Source organism: Mus caroli, chromosome X (genome assembly GCF_900094665.2).
Source record: "Mus caroli chromosome X, CAROLI_EIJ_v1.1, whole genome shotgun sequence".
Lineage (NCBI taxonomy): Eukaryota > Metazoa > Chordata > Mammalia > Rodentia > Muridae > Mus > Mus caroli.
Window position 1 is genome coordinate 42,313,080 of NC_034589.1, and position 7,709 is coordinate 42,320,788.

Consider the following 7,709-nt stretch of genomic DNA (forward strand, 5'->3'; position numbering starts at 1 on the left):
GAATACTGACCTGATTTTTGTGAGGTATTTATAAGACAACTTTGAAATTTCCCAACATAAGGATGACATAATTATTTTTATGGGTTTTTTTTGTTTTTTGTTTTTTTTTTTTTTTACAAAATGACTGGACATGTTTATGGGATAAAATGTAGTATCTCCATACATTTATGTATTGTAAATAATCAATTCAGAATAATTAGTAATGTCTATATCCCTTTTAATCCTCATCATTTTTTGTGTCAAATGCATTTTCCCTTTTCTCTTTTTTGGTATCTTAAAGAAACCATTATTATTTAGTGTAATGACCCTACTGGACTAGTCTCCACCAGAATTTTGTCTCCCCTTTTAACTCTGAGTTGATACTCATTGGCCAGCCCCTCCTAAGTTCTGGATTGCCTCCCACATGTGCCAGGCTCTGATAGCCACTGTACTAGTTTACATTTCTATGAGATCATTTTTTTTTAAGATTACACATATGAAGAGTGCTATGCAGCTTTTATTTTTCTATGCTTGTGTTTTGTTTTGTTTTCTACCTTAGTTTAAGGCCTTCCAAAGTTATCTATCGGTTATATCAAATGACAGGCTTTATTACTTATACAGCTGAATAATTTTTCATTGTATGTATGTATGTATGTATGTATGTATGTAATTTTTGCCTACTCATATGTTGATGAACATTTAGGCTGATTTGTTCCTCTGAAACTATTGTTTCAATAAATATGGGAATGCAAATCTGTGTTTGGCATTCTGATTTATTTCCTCTCTCTCTCTCTCTCTCTCTCTCTCCTCTCTCTCTCTCTCTCTGTGTGTGTGTGTGTGTTCTACTTTGAATCTTTTGCAGAAAATCCATACTACTGTCGGTAATGACTGTACCAATTTACATTCACACGAGCAGTGCATAAGGGTTTTTGCTTCTCTTGTCCTCATCAGAAATTGTTGCTGTATTTTTAAATAACACCCTTTCTAACTGTGACAAAGTGATAGTAAATAATGATTTTGATTTGCATTTTCTTGATGGTTAATGATATTGATCCTTGCCCATGTATTCCTTGGTCATTTGCAAGTTTTTAAAAAAATAGCAACAAGTAAGTTTTTTTTTTTTCTCATTTTTAAATTGCGTTACTTAGGGACTAGCAAAACAGCTCAGCAGGGGAGGATACTTGTTGATAAGCTGGATGACCTGAGTTTACTCAGCAAAACTTACATAGTAGGAAAGAACAAATGCTTCAGTGCTATCCTCTGATCTACAGACACCACCACCACCACCACCACTGCCATAGTGCACCACCTAAGAGAAAGTAAAATTGGATTATTTGGCCTTTCTTTTCCTATTAAGTAGTTCAGGCTCCCAGTGCACCTATGAATGAGAAATGGCATTGAAGAATGTGTGTGCTACAGTACAAGTCAGATGATAACTTAGGTTCCATGGATCTACAGGTATTTGTGATAGAAACAAATACATATGGATTCTTTGATGAACCCAATGAGAAAGCTTTGGGAGTAAATCTTTACTGTATGTAGAAGAGAAGTATAGTCTATTATTAAAGAAACTTCAGTTATTAAGGGGGAATGAGTAAAGGTTGATCAGTAAACAGCAAGGTACAGATAGGGATATGAAAGACTGGTGTGTTGTTGCTCTGTCAGCAACAGAAATGATTTTTACTTTTAAAAACCTGGGAGAAAAGGTTAAAATTTTTCATTTTGGGTCATGGAGATGGCTCACCAAGTAAAAATGGTTGCTGCTAAGCCTAAAAATTTAAGTTCAATCTCTGGGACCCAAATGGTAGAAAAAGAGAACCAACCTCAAGATGTCTTCTACACATGCTCTATGATACATAGGCATTTTCTCTTCTCACCAAATCAATAATAATGAGCATTTTCCCTGGTTTTAACACTATAGTATGTATGTGTATATATATATATATATATATATATATATATATATATATATATATATATATATATAAAACTACCAAAGAATAAAACAAAAAAATTAAAATAGAGTTAAATCAATCTGAAAAAGGAACTGCCACTGCTGGTAAAATTATTTGGATAGGAACCTAGCACAACTGATCTCTGAGAGACTTGCATCCATCAGCTGATAGAAACTGGTGCAGAGACCCACCATCAAACATCAGGCAGATCTCAAGGAGTCTTGTGGAAGGATCCAGGGAAGGATGGAGGGGGTGGAGGGATCAAGTACCACCACAGGAAGACATACATAGCCAACTAATCTGGGACCATGGGGACCCACAGAGACTGAACTACCAACCAAAAATCTTACATGGGTGAGCCCTAGGAATATATTGCAGATGTGGAGCTTGGTGTTCATTTAGGTCCCCCAACAATTGGAGTAGGGGGTCTATCTGATTTGGACTCTGTTACCTGCCTGTGGATCCTTTTCCCCTAGCTGGGTTGCTTTGTCAGGCTTCAGTGGGAGAGGATTGCTTAGTCCTTATGATACTTGATGTGCCAGATTGGGGTGGTACCCCAGAGTGGCTCACCTTCTCTGAGGAAAAGGAGAGGGAAAGAATGGAAGAAGGCAGGTGGGAGGGTAGGACTGGGAGGAGAGGAGGGAATGGGACTGTGATTGGGTTGTAAAGTGAAAAAAAATAAGCCACTTAATGAAAAATAAATGTAAAAATTATTTTGATGGTGTTAAGAATACAAATTTTTGTACAGTGCAGTACAATAGAAAAAATGTTCTTGAATTTGAAGGATAGCTCAGTTAGTGGAAGTCCTTGTACTTCAAGCATGAGAACCTGTGTTCAATCCTCAGAAACAACATTAAAAAAATCCTAGGAAGAGTGGTGCATGATTATAATCTTAGCCTCTAGGGAGGGAGAGATAGGCAGATCCTTGGGGCTCACTTTGGCCAACCATTCTAACCTAACTGACAGGTTCCTAACCAATAATAAGCCCAGTGTCCAAAACAGAAAAACACAAACAAACAAATGGATTGACCATTGCCTCACTTCTATTGTGAGGTACACAGAGTGAGGATCTGCACACCTCACAATAAAGTTTTTTGGGGATCATTAACTGAATATGTCATCAAGAACAGGTCAGTAGTTTAGCTTGTTCCTTAGAGTTCAGTCGGTTTCTATATTTGTCACACCAGTTTTTCTGGTCACTTATTAATTGAGTAACCATGATATCAGAGATAGAGGTTATGCAGTAGATCAACGATGTGGGCTTCTTTGTAACAAGGCTGATTAGCTGCTCTCATTTCACACTTTGAATAAAATTTTTTCTCATCTTTTCCTACCAAAGATTAGTGCTAAACTTTCAAAATGTCCTTGAAGAGACAAACTAGCCACTTGATAGTTAATTATGTCCTGCCTCAGAATGGACACTGATTTAATATAACTAAAATTTACTTGAATCAAGGATATGGATTTGCAATTTTCTGTCTGTAATGCATCAGCCAACTCTATAAACTGATTCTTTTCAAAGAAACTCTGATTGACCACTTTGAGTTTGTGCATAATACACCCTTGTATTAATGGGTTCACTGTACTGAAAAAGAATCATAATGGGGACTGCATAAGCATGCAGTCCCATTGGCTTTACAACTTACCATGTTTACCAGGACTATAAAGCTAGTGGAGTGTTACCTTGGTCTTCCAAAAAGACAGATGAACAGATAAGGTAGTATGTTGGAGATGCTTATGATTGAAGGCTTCTGCTCTTCAGGAAGAAGTCTATCTATTGAGACAAATGTTATTATATAGTAGTCTATCTCTAATAGGTAGAATGTACAGATCTGGGTAAAAATGGTGGACATTGAAGTGGTTTCATTCATCATCATTTGAAAACGTTCAGCTTTGCCTTTGTAGAGGTTGTGGTTGCATGAGGGCAAATTCTTCCACTAGGGGACACTGTAAGATTCCAACTCAACTTAAAGCTACAGCTGCCTCTTGGGAAGTTTAGGTTTCTTATTCTACTGGTGTACAATGAATAAAGTGAGAATTACAGTGCTGGCAAGTCTAATTGGCTTTGATCATCATGAGCAGGTAGAATCAATGCTTCTACTCTAAAGCTGAATAGACAACGGTCCCGGGAAGAGGATACTACAAGGCTGAGAGGCCCATTAACCTTCTACCATACCCAGCTTCATAGAGATCTTCACCTTCTTGGAGGTGATTGTACATCCACAGCAATGATCTCAGAATATAACAAGAAGGGATCCAAGTCTGGTGTACATGGAAGCCACCAGAATTAATCATTTCCAAGTATGTTCAGACTGATTGGTTCTATTTTCAGAGAGAGAAATGTGTTTAACAATACGTTGTTGTATTCTAAAAGATAATATGAAAGTAGGAGTCTGAATGATGGTAAATAAGGCACATATAGAATTTGATAATTTATTGGAAAGCCTAAGGGAAAGAATGACTTGGTGGTTGGTACCTGAAAAGGTACTTTTGGAGCTTGTGAAATATTGACTCTTGTTAGCTAGTGGAGGGATTGACGTTCTGTGTTATAGGGTATATTAGTCTGGGTTCTTTAGAGGAACAGAATTGACATAATGAATATATATTCAAAGTGGATTTAGTAGAGTGGATTATAGGCTGTGGTCCAGGAACTCCAATAATAGCTGTCTCCTGACAAAGATCCTAGTAGTTGCTCAGTCGATGAAGCATCATGTCTCAGCTGGTCTTCTGTCTATGTTGAAATCCTGAAGAAGAAGGTTCTAAGGAATTCCTTAGTAACAAAATACATTGGCCAATGAGTGAGAGCAAACACACAGAAAGCAAAATGTATCCTATAGCCTTTTATCCAGGCTGCGGCCAGGAGATGTTGTTCAGGTTTAAGGTTCCCAACTCTAATGGGGATTCAATTATAAACTTTCTCATAGGCATGCCCAGGTTGATTCTAAATGTAGTTAAGCTGATAACCAGAATCAACCCTCACAAGACCTATTCAAAGATCTATTGAGAGAAATTGGATTCATCTTTGCTTGTATTCCTGTTCCTGTGCCCTACCAGTTGATACCAGTCTCCTTCCCATTGTCTCATATTTATTAAACGTTCCTCATTTGTTGAGTTAACTACACTGTAGCAGTAGAATGGTGAGATTAGGATATGGGGTAAAGCCAAAGGTTGAATAAGTCAGGATTAGGTCCCTTGAAGAACTTGAAATCAGGTAAGTTCATTGATCTTGACTTGTGTGAAAGGTGATTTTTAAACAATTCTGAACTCAGTGCCCTGGTACTGCAAACAATGAAGCTCCTCAGTCTTGAAGTCAAGGAAAGTCTCTCAGAAGAAGATTCTTGAGCCAAGGGTAAATGAACAAGTTGAAGTTTGTTAGGATAAGAAACAAGGAGAGTGTGTTGTTCAGGAATGAGGGAACAAAGACATAAAATTCCAGTTTTAGTTGCATGTTTGTGGGAGCCAAGCAAGTTAGAGATTCTGTAGATGAGGCATGTCTTTTTAGGAAAAGGGTCTTAATCTATATGTCATTACATTCAGAAGATCCAGTATCTTCTTTTTGGGAACTTCATTTGAAGAAACTTTGGAAAATGAAACCTTGAAGATACTACTTGTCCAATTCCAGATACTACTTGTAGACTTCTTCTATGACTCTTTACCAGTATCAAGCTTTTGCATTCTTGTGGACATCCTGAAACATTTAAGTCAAGGAAAAATTAAAAGGGCAATACTATTTTTGGCGTTTCTTCAGGACTGTGAAAGAAAGCTGCCCACGATGTTCAGAGTTATCAGGTTAGCCAAGAATGTGGAAAAAGAAACCTTAATACCTAATGCAAAAGAAAATAATTCTATTTCTATATCATAAATGTATTTTGTATTCAATTTAGTCCCAATTAGACATATTAATGTCCTCTTCTTCTCAAGTATGTGTTACATAGACACACACACACACACACACACACACACACACACAGAGTTCCTGGAAAAATGGGAAAGTAAGCTCCACAGAAGGAATACACCCTGCTATATAGCATTCTTTAGATGTATATCCAGAAAAACCCTAGTTTCTCTTACTCTTCCCTAGTGTTTATTTTGGACTTGAAACAGATTCTAAGTTTTTGTCATGATACATGAGTGTCTGCCAAAGGTATACTGGCTAAAAGTTTGGTTTCCAATGTAACAATCTTAAGAGATGTCATGACTTTTAAGAGGTAGAACATAATGGGAATCATTGGAGACTTTAACCTCAGAAAGTAATAAGGTAGTTTTCAGGGACCCTCACTTAGTTATTTTAAGTGCAAGTTGTTATAAAAGTCTAGTCCTCCCTTGTTTTTCTCATTGGCTTCCTTCCATCATGTAATCTCTCTTTCTCATGAACACTCCCACTATGGTGCTGTCTTCCATGTAGTTAGGTAGCTACAGGAGTAGCTGCCAAAGAGAAAATCAATTCAACTGTAGAATGTTGGGCAGTGGGCCTCTCCACTGTGATCTAAGTAACCCTCTTAAAAAATATCACATAATCTCCCCTGTTTTACAAAAGCAAGAGAAAATGTACAAGTCTGCACGTTGGCTTTAGTCAGGATTCTCACCACACCAGATGTCATCATTTACCATTACAATTTACCACCAGTTCCTAAACTTGGAGAAGAGGTGACTTTATATGTCTCTTTATAACATTGAAGGGAATCTTTAATTTTCAATATCCCAATATCTGTGACCTTGATTAGTTTTTATATCAGTATGGTGTCTATTTCTTCATTTCTAAAACAATGATAATAATAATAATATTTATCTCAGAATGTTATTTAGAATTAATTGAAATGTTCTGAGTATATTACCTAATAGAACGCCTGGTGTGTAGTGAAACTGTACTAAAATATTAATTATCAGATATGGAATTGGTTAAAATCTTTTTCCATTTTGTAGGCTGCCATTTTTTTCTATTGACAATCTTCTTACATAGGGTTTTCAGTTTCATGAGGTTCCATTTATTTAATTTAATCAATCTTAGTGCCTTAGGTGTTGGCATTCTATTTAGGAAATTGTCTCCAGTGCTGCTGCATTCAAGGCATTGAAGTAGTCCCTGTACTCTCTTCTGTCAGGCTCAGAGTGTCTGGTTTTACATTGAGGCCTTTGATCCACCTGATTTTGCAGGAACTGCAGAGCCTGCATGGGTCTGCTCTAGGCCCTCTGCATACATGCTAGCTTGGAGATTTTGTTGGACCCCTAACAATTGGAGTGAGGGTGTCTCCAACATTTTTGCCTACTCATGGGACCATTTTTCTCCTACTGGGGTACTTCATCCAACCTTGATATGAGCGTTAGTCTAATTGCATCTTTTTCATGCAGAGCTCAGTTTATCTCACTGTCCCTGATCTTTCCTTAAGGGAAATGGAGGAGCAGTGGATCTGGGGGAAGGGGGAGGTAGTAGGAAGAAGAGAAGGCTGTACTTGGGATATATTGTTTGAGAGAATAATAAATAAATAAAACAAATTAATATCTAATTAACATAGATGTACTTCAGACTGAGTTGGAACTTGAACCAGTGTCTTATGACTTGGCTAAATTAACTTATGGATCTTTCTAATAGCTCTAAAGGGTAATTCTGCATTCCTATTTACCTTATTTACTAGGGTTCTGTTCTGGGGGTGCCATGATGAGCAAGGCTTTATTTCTCCTCAGGGAGAGTTCATAATTATTCTCATGGTAGAGTCTTGGGACCAAAGAGATTATTACAAGGGAAAGGAATAATGCTGTTCTTGATGGCTTAAATTCTGG